General features: G+C 33.7%; 1 protein-coding gene across 4 annotated transcripts in view; it reads left to right on the top strand.

Moving 5' to 3' along the window:
- The window catches only part of LOC126734172 (uncharacterized), a 121688-nt gene extending 115063 nt beyond the window's left edge, over nucleotides 1–6625 (top strand). For all 4 annotated transcript variants that reach the window (XM_050437713.1, XM_050437711.1, XM_050437712.1 and 1 more), the window contains one exon: nucleotides 5662–6625. The gene's annotated coding sequence lies outside the window, so the exon portion shown is untranslated. The remainder of the gene's footprint in view (nucleotides 1–5661) is intronic.
- Nucleotides 6626–12058: the final 5433 nt, after the last annotated feature.

The raw sequence follows: 12058 nt of genomic DNA, 5'->3' as shown, positions 1-12058 counted from the left end.
AGAGATTTAGGAACTTTTTATATATAAAAAAAAAAAACAAATACCAATTTAGGTAAAAAGTCGCCAATTTTTCGAATGTCCAGTGCCGTCAACTATTTCATATTGACATATTTTACGAACCATTTGGGAAATTTCAAGAAAATATATCTATCTGTAGAATATTTTCAAGTTTTTTTTTCTTTTTAGTTTTTTTTTTAAGTTACCTAATGTGTTATCTGGGGGGCAAAGAATCTATTTTTTTTTTAATTTTGTAATGTAGTGCTTACTTACTGTGCCTATTAGTCATTAAGGACCAATTGTAATCATTTAATGGACTTTGTGTCTGTAGATTGCATAAAATAAAAATAAAATAAACTAATAAACAGTCAAAAATAAACTAAAAAGTGAAACTTCTGGCAAAATAGGGGCATTTTTGGAGTAACGTCTTCCTTGTTTGGGTGAAAACGGGTATTGTCCAATGTAGTTCTCTGTAAAAAAAAAAACAATCTTTGTGTTGAAGTATTAGATGTATGAATTGTTCCTTTCTTACTTAATGCAGCATTTTTTGATCGGTTTACTTCTTATTGAATTAAGACAGGGATGACTCAAAAGGCTCTCAGTAGTGTATCTGTAACAAGAAAAGTATTCTTCAGTATTCATGAATACTTTGTTCACTATTTTATTTCCTTTCCTATAAATGCAATGTTTTCTTGGTGATTATCTTTTTCTTAGGTGTACATTTTTTCTGTATCTTTCTTGGACCAATTTCACTTTGATTGGTAGAGAGACCTTTATACAGACAGACTTTCTTAAGTTTTTAGGATTTGGAAGAGTGTCATAAAGTCAAAACTTTATGACACAAATATCTTGCTTGTGAGATGGTCCTGTACGATCGACCTTAACAGATCTTCTTATCCTCCAACTGTCTTCAGGTTCCTAAGAAGGATTTGCTTGACCAACAGTTTTTTTAATTCTGTTTTGACTGGACTTTCTAACATATGGAAGGCTGCCATAAAGTTGTTTTACTTCATCACAGGGGCGTAAATTTAATAAGGTCAGAAACCCTTTATATTTTTTTGTATCTATAGGAATCAGTTCGAAATAAATTTGTGAAGGCATTTTAAACTCATTAAAAATGGCTCTCAACAATTTGGAGAATCATCAGAAACAGCTTTAAGTAGAACTTAACTTTAATTTTAGCCTCGTAGTAAGAGATACGAGCTGCCAAGTCAAGCATCGCAATGGTCTAGCAATTCGTTTACTTGTAAAAGGTATTTTTCCAGACTTTTTGGACATACTTTTTTATGTGAAACACTTGTTATTTTCCCACCAAATGTCTTTCTTTTACATTTGTCAATATTAGGGGTGATTCGCGTTAATTTGATTTAATTGTCCCGTATGTTTTATAAGAATTTTTCTATTTATTTAACAACACTAACACATTGTAATGTGTCCTCCTGTTCCCTAAAAATGTTTATATATTCTCAGTGGAATTGTTAACCTTGGCATGGTCCATCGAGATATAATTTAGCCATTTCAAAAACTGGCTTATCAAGTTTTAATCTTTATCCTCTATTTTTCTTGTCATGAAATCATATAACTATCAATAAAATATCTAAATCTTTTCTCAGCCATGGTAGAAATAAATTATAGAAAGATTAGTGGATTTTGCATCACATTTAACCTTGTGTTACATGCAGATTTTGCCCTAAGCATGTAACATGGGATTTTATATAAATTCGGGCAAAAGTTTATGGGTTTTGGTATCGGCTTGAAAGGGTTGTGTGATTTACAGTTTTATAAATGGAATTTAGGGTTTGATTATTTTTAGGAATGTATTTACCTACCCTATCCTGTCAGCACACCTCGGTGGAGTTAGTTGTATTATGTTTCCTTAGTCCCTATTCATGTACCTGGTGTTGGGAACTTTCTGATCTTTGATTTATTTGTCAAGAGTTTCTATGAGGCCGGTATATGTCTGCAGTATGGAGGGACTTCTAGAGGGTGCTGTTGTGCCACAGATTGCGCTATGAGTGGAGTAAATAAGACCTTTTAGATGGTGATCCGTTAGTGTAGGAAAACTTACAAATACTTTCTTCTATAGCGGAATCATGTTGGGCATCCTAATTGATTTGAAATTGGCCTCCCCAGTTTTGTTTGCTATATTTCCCTTCAATTCTTCAGGTTAAGTTTTAGTAAATAAACGTGCCTTGACATCTGGTTTCTAACCCTACTAGCCGATTGACAGTGACTGTGATTGACAGTAATGACTATTGACACACTTGTTGTTGTGGAGGTTTGGCAGCGTTGCTGTTTCCCATTAAAGTTTGGTTTCCATTTGGCGGATGACGGAGCGTCATAAATCAGGCAGAGCGACGTAAGAGGAAAATTGGAATTTCGTAGCCCCGTTGGGAAAATTTAGTTAATTTTCCATGTTTTAGTATCCGAGCAGTATCATTTTGCTGTGGTATTGCGGAATTTCTGTTTTGACAAAGTGAGGCTCTGCGTAGTTTGCACCAAGAGGCAGGGTCAGATCGTGTCGAAGAGAGAGAGTGACAGGTTCACTGCCAGTGTCACCTGTCATTGTCTGTCGATTGTCAGTTCCTTGTCCAGCCGGTAGCCATCCCGTTATCAGAAAGAACAGTCGACATTTTGTGGTTTTAAGGAAAATTTAAGTTCATCTTGCCGGGAATTCGGTTGAATGGAAAAATATTCCTCCCAAGTTTTGGGGTTTAATTTCATGAACGTCTAGTGGGAAGTTGTAGCCGAGAGGATTTCGGATTGACCTGATATTTTTGGATTTGGTCGGCTGCTCCCACACCATTTATGGGATTTTGAAATTTTCTAACCACAAAACGAGACTCTAGGCCTCGCTCACCACCTTACGTATGTAGCAACATGTTGGTAATTGCCATAGAATTGATTGTGTGTTTATTTTACTGATTTTTTTTGTCCTCTCTTTTAGAGGCCTCTCCTTTTTGTCATTCTCTCCTCTATTCTCTGGTTTCTTCTGGTGATCCCAACACTGTTGGCAACCGGCTTAAGTGAGCCTCAACACAGCCTGGACTGAGCATTGTACTGTGGCTCTGCGATTTTGGATTGGAACTTGCCTGAAATCGACTTGCCCATGTGGTCGTTACCCTGGTTGTAGCTGACTGGTTCCAGAGCTGTCGAGTTAAGCTACCTTAGTCAAAATACACAAGAGATTAGAGGACACGCAAGTTTTTGCACATTTTATTTTATTTTTCTCTTATTGAACGGCTTGATTTAGGGTTGGGGGTTGATTTATTAATTTGAATTTTATGGGTTTATTTTCTTTTATGTAAAACAAAAACGTTAAGGGGTTCTTGCTAAGTCTTTTAACATTAACCTGAGGGTTTCCATTTGAGTCGAGCATCGGCATAATTGATTTTGACATTGAGCCTGGATCACCTTGTAAGGGATCGGCTATTTGCTACAAATAACATATTTAGTCATAGTGTTGGTTGTTAGTTAATAGGTTTTATTGTACCAACATACCATTAATAGGCTTTTAAATTCGAACCTTACTATTTAAAAGTTTTATTTAGATTAATGTGACTTGACTAGAGTTTGTAAAAGGTATTTCGGGCCAGTGAGGTATTGTGAATTAGGCTCCAAACATATACTTCTTGTAAACAACACGTGATCACGTTTTGGATTTTCCCCTTGAACAGTAGTTCAGTGCGGATTTGTTTTTTTTTACTAATTCCTCGCCTTAAGCATACCTCAAGTAACTCTTAATTCTTTTACCAATTTTTTTATTTATTTAAAATTAGTACAGTATTACATTTTGAATAATTATCTAAATTTAAATATCTCAGTGGAATTTAATTTTTTTTATGTAAATGGAAGTGACTATGTAAATTCTTGGATGATTATATCAATCTGGTGGACCTATGGATTGTTATTTGGGTTTTCCCCAAATTATTTTCAGCTCTTAGGATCTAGGTACAAGCATAAATATAGGTCATCATTTTCTTGATTAAGGGGGGCTTATATTCTATCATAATATATCAGGGTTTGGTGTAAAATATTTAAATCAAATGGCGCTCTTATTAAAATCTCTCCCATTACCTTCTCCACTGTCTAAAAGCTGGCGGCCACCAAATCTCTGAATCTTTTAAAACAAAATTTGCATGTCTAGACTTAGTAACTTTTTTGTCGTTGGATAGTAGGTATGACTCACACGGGTTGGAAATAAATTGGTTTGAACCGAGTTACGCGCTACACTTGTAATGCTCTGATATTTCCACAATGTATAAATTGATATATTTTAGTACTAATTCAATTATTTTATGAAGCAGAAGATTTCAAAAATCGATACCAGTCATTCATTACCTCTTTACCGTCACGGGCGGATCCTAGAAGGTGAGATAGTGTATTTTCTATTCGCGTGCAAATCATTTCATCACAATCAAGGAAAAACGACTGACACAGTGCAGGGAATCCAAAAGACCCCAAAGTTCAATTCAAGTCAGAATTTTTTTTGGGAAACAATCCTGGACTATGTGGGTTTCTAATATCGAAATAAATATAAATAAAACGAATAAATATATTTTTTAATATCTAGAAGAATATTAAAAATGACTAGGAACCAGGATTTCTAGAAAAAAAATACATCAGGTATCGCAGAATTCAAAAAAACAATAGAGTAAATTGAGTCCAGGACAGATCCAAAACGAAGAAACCAAGAGAACAAAAACCCCAAAAGAAATATCCTTTTTTAAAATAGGATCCAGTAGAAATTATACATCACCTAACAAACCAATGAGGGTTACCAAAAATTTTCCACTAAGCAATGTGACGTAGTGCGGTTGATATTAAAGAACCGCCGGAGGTTCTTATAAAATGACGGTTTTCAAACAAGAGTACGACTACTACCGAAATTTTAAATGTAATTGAGCCACTTTTTATCCCCTACAAAGGTAAAATATCCAAACGTTCGATCACAATTCTCATCTCCAGCAAACTGAAATTGCTAAAAAAAAAAGTACAATTCCAATGCGAAACTCACATATAACGCAAATGCAGGAACAAAATTCTCCTAATGGGACATGAGAAAAGGGAAAAGGTGTATCGGCAACGTCCACAGTCGGTCTCGACCTAAAAGAGCACATCCCAGAAAATAATAAGCTCTGAAAATAGTATTTCCTCCAAATGATTTATCAGTCGTTTCAAGACAATAAGTGTTTAAAGAGTAAAATGAGCGAAGCAACAAACCAAAAAATCAACAAGAATTCTCAAAACATGTTCTAAACATTGAGAAAAACAATTAAGAAAATAAATTAAGGTGGCTTTTACAAGAAAAAAGGGTGAAAACTACAATGGGATCCAAAGAAGTACAACACAAAGGCAAGGCACACAAAAATAAATTACCAATGAAAGCGATTATAATATTGATAGTTTAATGAAAATAATGTACTACAAAAAAAAACTCTATATTTTTAATCTAATCATGTTTTGAAACATATTAAATAACCCTGACAAGCTTACTCCTAATTTACAGTCCAAGTAAATCACCATCGTGCGTCCTAATTTTAATACATAGTTAAAAGATTGCTTCATTGATAAATACATTCATTGGCATGTGGCCAAAGTAATAATTAAAAAACTGTATAAATTGTAGATAAATATAGAAACTTAAATTGTTCTTTTTTCCAGGAGTTGAACGCCAAAACAGCCACCCGCTCCGGCAAAACGTACTGACGACCACCCAACAGGCTACTTAATAAAAAAACTGCCGCATGAAAAAATGAATGCATAATATATTTTATATCTAAACCTATCTGGACTCAGAAGATCACATCATGCTCAATATTACGAAGAAAACCGAGTGAAGAAAAATATTCAATTTTGTTACTACTACTGCATAGTTTTGTTTTCATTGAATCGTTTTGTTTAAACCGGTCGGCACGAACTAATTTGTTATAGTTAGGTTATCAAATTTCTTTAATTATTATAGTTAGGTGTAACAAATTATTATGGAAAGAAGGAAGGTAGTTGCGATATTTATTACGTTCGGTTAAAGCCGTTAATGTTCATAGTATTATTATCATTTACCAATTTGCAACTATTTTTTTTTTCGTCAAACAATCTGAACCTGTAAGCGTATATATGTCATAAGGAGAATTGTAAATAACTTATTTATTTTTAAGTTTAAAATGCATAAATAGGCGCGCTGTGATTAAAATGAATGGAAAAGCAACAAAAAAAAAACGGTTAAGTGCAAAATTAATTTTCTTCTTTTAGTATTACTTTTTTTCGTTTTGATTTATTGATACTTTTAGGGATTATTTGTTTTTATGCACTGTGGACCACCGCTTGAATTTTTAAACAAACAGACGAATTAAACTAAAACCGGTTCGCAGTGTGACGACGAAAAAAATCGAAATTAGCCGGAAACGTTGGGAGAAAAAAAACCGAATTTAACACGTTAAATTTTCTACTATTACTACTGTTCTAAATATGTTGATTTACGGGTGTTTTTTTTTTAATTAATTATTATTTGTTAGGTGAGAGTGGTGTTCACTGATTCTGTGATAAATACAATTTTTAGTAACCTTGACGTAAACACTGTTTCTAGCATGACAACAAAACTTATAAATGTACATAAATTGAAAAAGTATTTCGAGTTTTATTTAATAATTTCAGGGTAAAACCTATTAACGTTCAATCGTTTAACGGGCACAAACCTGCTTAGATCTACAAAGACTTGGAAGAATTCTTGGCAAGGACATTAACACACATATTTACACACATCAATGTTACTCGACAAATTTTGAACTAATCTTGTGCTGCTGTAACCAAATATTTAATCTAACCCACTTTGATATATACCAACCTAAATTCACTACGAAATATGTAAGTTAATGTGTGTATTGAGTTACTTATTATATTGGGTATTACGTCACTTATAGCAAAAATCAATTTAGAAATTTTTTATCTCACACGCTCAACAATTATTGAAAAGAAGAAGAAAATAGACTTATTCACGTATTTAAAAGAAATATGAACTTAAATCTGTAACGATACCGTTCGATATATTTAATTTAATTTAAGTTCAATAAGTTTTAAATACAATAATTTACTTGAGGTATAATAGATTTTTTTATATACCTAGGAGCTGAGGTTCAATCTATTAATCTCTGAGCTCGTTTCTTCTTTTCAATATCCTACCTAACTTCGTTATGAATATTATAATTAAAAAACGATAAAATACAATAAGAAGACCTACTTTTTTTTTAAAAAATACCTAATTTGAACCAACGTTTCGGTAGTTATATCTACTACCGTTATCAAGGTAATTAAAGTAAAATTAAATTAAATTAAAAATAAAATATACTTATCTTTCAAATTTTTAGTAATCCAGTCTCATCAAAATTTCTTCCTAATTCGAAAATACTTTATATACTTTTTTATATGATTTGACGGTTTATTAATAGTTTGACAAACTATTTTGAAAGATAACAAAATTTTCAAAGGTTACTTTTTTAAAAAATTAAAGGGGTGTGATCTTAATGTAAATTAATCATAGAAAATACATGAATATCAAATATTTTAAATCATTAATTAATTTTGAGAATACCCTGATCTACCTCTCTCTTTAGTAAAGGAATCCATGTATTATGAAAATCAACCGAACAAGTAGCTAAGCATTTATCTTCATTTAACATTATAAATGCACTTTCCTTTATCTTACGTAATTTTGAAATTGGTTCCTTTGCTAAAATTGAGGAAGCATTCCAGTCTATTCTGTGGTTATTGTCGAATGCATGTTGTGTAATTTTTGATTTTTGAAATTCATTGTTTTTTATGTAAGATTTATGTTCATTAATTCTTTTTGGTAATGGTCTACAGGTTTCACCTTATTGAACTTAAATTAATTAAAACTTATTGAACTTAAATTAAATTAAATATATCGAACGGTATCGTTACAGATTTAAGTTCATATTTCTTTTAAATACGTGAATAAGTCTATTTTCTTCTTCTTTTCAATAATTGTTGAGCGTGTGAGATAAAAAATTTCTAAATTGATTTTTGCTATAAGTGACGTAATACCCAATATAATAAGTAACTCATTATGAATTCGTCACAACAATACAGATTTTACTTAATGTGTGTAGTTTATTTACGATTTGATAGCAATTTCTAAGATCTCCAAATTGAAATACCATCGACATTATAAAAGTTAGACAATTTTGGATTATTTTTAGGAAGCTAAGTAAGGGAGAAGTATTAAATTGAAAAAACGCCAATTTATAAAATACATTCTGAAAAATAGATAGCGAAACATCTAGAAACTCGATATTCTGACTATTAGATAGCGATTTTCAAGATTTCGAAATAAACTGAGGAATCATCGACGTTCTAAACGTTAAGATAAAATTTTTAAGAAGCCAAGCAAGAATTTTTTTATTCCAAAAATCTAACTGTTAAATGAATCAGCAATTTTTGTGAATTAGCCGTCGACGTTCTGAAATATAGACAGCGAATAATATTTGAAAGAAATTTCCGTGGAATTGAGATTGAACGAACGATATTCTGACTAGCATTATATAAAATTCCTCTCTTTTTAAAAATATTTATCTTGGTTAATATGAGATACTATAATTCTACAACAAAACAGACAGTTAAATACCACGTAATTGTAATTAAAATTTGAAAAATTCTCCCTGGAAGAATTACAATAAGAACTAACCATCGAGATTCTAACAGATAAACAGTTTTTTTCTGACCAACTAAATAAAGTAAACTATTAGGTGGGCTATTTCACTATATGCACCCAAATTGAAATATCTGTTGAGGTAATTTTAAGATTGATTTGATCCAAAGTCAAATTACGAAAAAGCCGTTCATTAATGTTTCTGTTTTAATTAAACATTTAAAAAATACTTTAGCACGTGGATCAAGCGGAATTTTTCAAATTATCTTGACCTTAACACGTTGAGCCCCGCGTGCCCACCGGTGGGCATTTGCATTTTACTTCCAGGGACCAAATTTTCATTCTGGATATTTTTTGTTAATAGTTATTTTTTTGCAATTTATGTTGTTTGTGGATCAATAGTCGACTTTTGGCTGTTTTTGTAATTTTTTTGCGGTGACCCACGGGTGGGCACGTAGTCCCAGAATTTTATTTTACATTTTGGGACCGAATGCCCACCCGTGGACACTAGCTTTAATGTGTTTTTTTGTTTTAGAGCAAATATGGCTAAGAAATATCTATCGGATCAGGAGTAGGCAAAGGAGCTGGAGAATCTGTCCGACGACGAGTCAAGAGATATAATACAAGACGAAATTACCGGATTTTCAGATAATTCGCTCGTAGATAAAGATTTTATTCCTGTTGAAAGTGATCTATCATCCGATAACGATTCATCCGGTAATAATTCAGATAATTCTGTCATATTATTATCCGAAGACGAAGATCTAGACGATAACGTACCTCTAGCGACTTTAACTACTAAGCAAAAATGGGATCACGTTCAAGGAGACCGACTGTCTTTCAGTGAATGCCCTCAGAATGTTGGTGTTGTTCCAGCTGTTAGTGCAGACTTTGCAGGGAAAGAACCAACTGAATTCTTTAACTGTTTTATCGACGATGAGATGAATAATCTATTTGTGACTGAAATCAATAGGTTTGCTTCACAGCGCATTGCTGCGGCAATAGCAGATTCAAACCGGAAGGCCAAGCTGCCGAAATGGGTGGATACCAATCCCGTGGAAATGCGAAAATTTTTTGGCATTATATTATGGATGGGCCTTCTTCCAATGCCTCAGCTACGGGATTATTGGTCAACCAAATCGTTGTACCAAAATCGCATACCCACAATTATGAGTAGAAACAGATTTGAAGGTATTTTGGGCATGTTCCATGTAAGTGATAATGAAAAGGACAGACCCTCTGATGACCGACTTTACAAAATATCCGAATTTCTTGAAATGCTGCAAAAGAAATTTAAGTCCTCCTACATGCCCGAAAAAGACGTTTTTATCGACGAAAGTAACGTCCCGTTTCGAGGACGCATTTATTTCAGACAATAAGCGACACCGCTACGGTATAAAGCTTTTCAAGTTGTGTGTATCTGGAGGATACACCTGGGATTTTAAAGTATATACCGGCAAAGAAAAATCAAGTGAATTTGCAGTTTCTGAAAAGGTAGTCATGGAATTGATGGAAGGTCTTTTGGACAGTGGCCGCACACTTTACACTGACAACTGGTACACGAGCGTATCATTAGCCAAAAGACTGATTGACCGAAAAACGCATTTAGTTGGTACAATTAGAGCAAACCGCAGGAAGTAATAAAGGAAAAGTTGAATCGAGGTGGAATTGTAGCTCGGCAAATAATGACAAAACTGAAGTCCTGAAGTGGAAGGATAAGAGAGACGTCATCATGCTAAGCACCAAACACGATGATTCTAACGTTACTTTAGCAAAGAAAGGAAAGGAAGTTATTAAACCGAAAGTGATTGTTGACTATAATCAGGGCAAGGCCTTTATCGACTTGTCGGATCAAATGTCAGCATACGCGCCTTTTCTAAGGCGAACTTCAAAATGGTACAAACGCCTAGTGTTTCATCTCATTACTGCTACAACAATAGTAAACGCGTTACATCTTTACAATAAAATAAACAAGAAAAAAATCAGCATCACCACTTTCAAAGAAGAGGTAGTTTCAGGTCTCATTGAAAACGACGAAAAACTTAATACTGTTTCTCGTCCTTCCACGTCAAGAACGCAACGCTGCACGTTGAAGGAAGTGGAAGGCCAAAAACGAGTTACTCGAAAGAGATGCACTAAATGCTACAGCACCATGTCAATGGCTCACAATGCTGCGTACGCCCGAAAAAATGTCAATACAATTTGTGTACCGTGTAATATTCCCCTTTGTATTACTTGCTTCCAAAAACATTTGGCTTAAAACTTTAGTGTCAGCAGTTTCTTTGTGGCAGTGGTATTTCGTCAAACGTTAGGTCGTTTTAGTAAGTTTTATTATATTTAGGTTAGTCATTTTTATGGTATTTTAAGTTTTGGTTACATAAGAAAACGACTGTTTTTTTATGACAATTTATTTTTAAGTTTTAAGAGTATTTTTTCTGTTTTAAGGTAATATAACATGCTATATTAACTCAAATGTAAAACCAACCCAATATATTTTTTGGCTCATCCTGAGACCAAACCGTCGTTTGGTATAGGCAGAATCAATGTAATCCATGCTCACGGGTGAGCACGCGGTCGCTATTTAGCAGTCTGCTACTTTTTCACTGCTATTTGGTTTAGTAGCAACTGCTATCTGCTATGAGTTTAAGAATCGCTGCTATTAAAATAGCAACTGAATTTTTTTACGCAGGCACCTCGGCAGCTGATTGTCTGGTGTCTCGTTGGTTGTAGCGGCGTCGGCGATAGCGTTATCAGAAAGAAGTCGGCTTTTAATATTTTAAAAATTAAGGAATAAAAATAAAAGCTTTTAGCGATGTTTCTTTGTCCACTCGGTCTGTTTATAGTTTATAATAATTTTTCCTTTTGCAAATTCGCTCATGGCTTTTTACAGTATTTTACAGTTTAAAGTTTACAGCTAGGACTAGCTATGTAGGACATGTACGTATCGAATAAAACTCAAATAGCACCTGCTATTAAATAGCAGCTATTTTCGACTGCTATTTTTGATTCGCATTAGCAAAAGCATTTGTTATACGAAAATAGCAGGTTTGTCCCAACACTAATGCGATGTGCCCACCGGTGGGCATGTGGTCCCAGAAAGCAAACTCGAAATGCCCACCGGTGGGTACGCGGAGCTCAATGTGTTAAGGTAAATTATCAAGGTCATTTCCAGGTTGGAGTGATTTAATTCATTTGGAAACATCGACGTGGACGTATTAAGTTCTGTTTCCTTTGGAATGCTTGATTATCTGTCGTGGTAGGTCGTTGTTCAAAAACAACATTCTTTAAATAAAAATCTCGAGAGGTCATATCGGGTGATTTTGCAGGCCAGGTAACCGGACCTCCTCGTTCAATCAACGCAATCTTTGTACAAAAATGACCCACGGAATAGTTTAA

This window comes from Anthonomus grandis, chromosome 3 (genome assembly GCF_022605725.1).
Source record: "Anthonomus grandis grandis chromosome 3, icAntGran1.3, whole genome shotgun sequence".
NCBI classification, from domain to species: Eukaryota; Metazoa; Arthropoda; class Insecta; order Coleoptera; family Curculionidae; genus Anthonomus; species Anthonomus grandis.
Note: the sequence above shows the minus strand (reverse complement) of the source record. Positions and strands in the feature narration are given on the sequence as shown.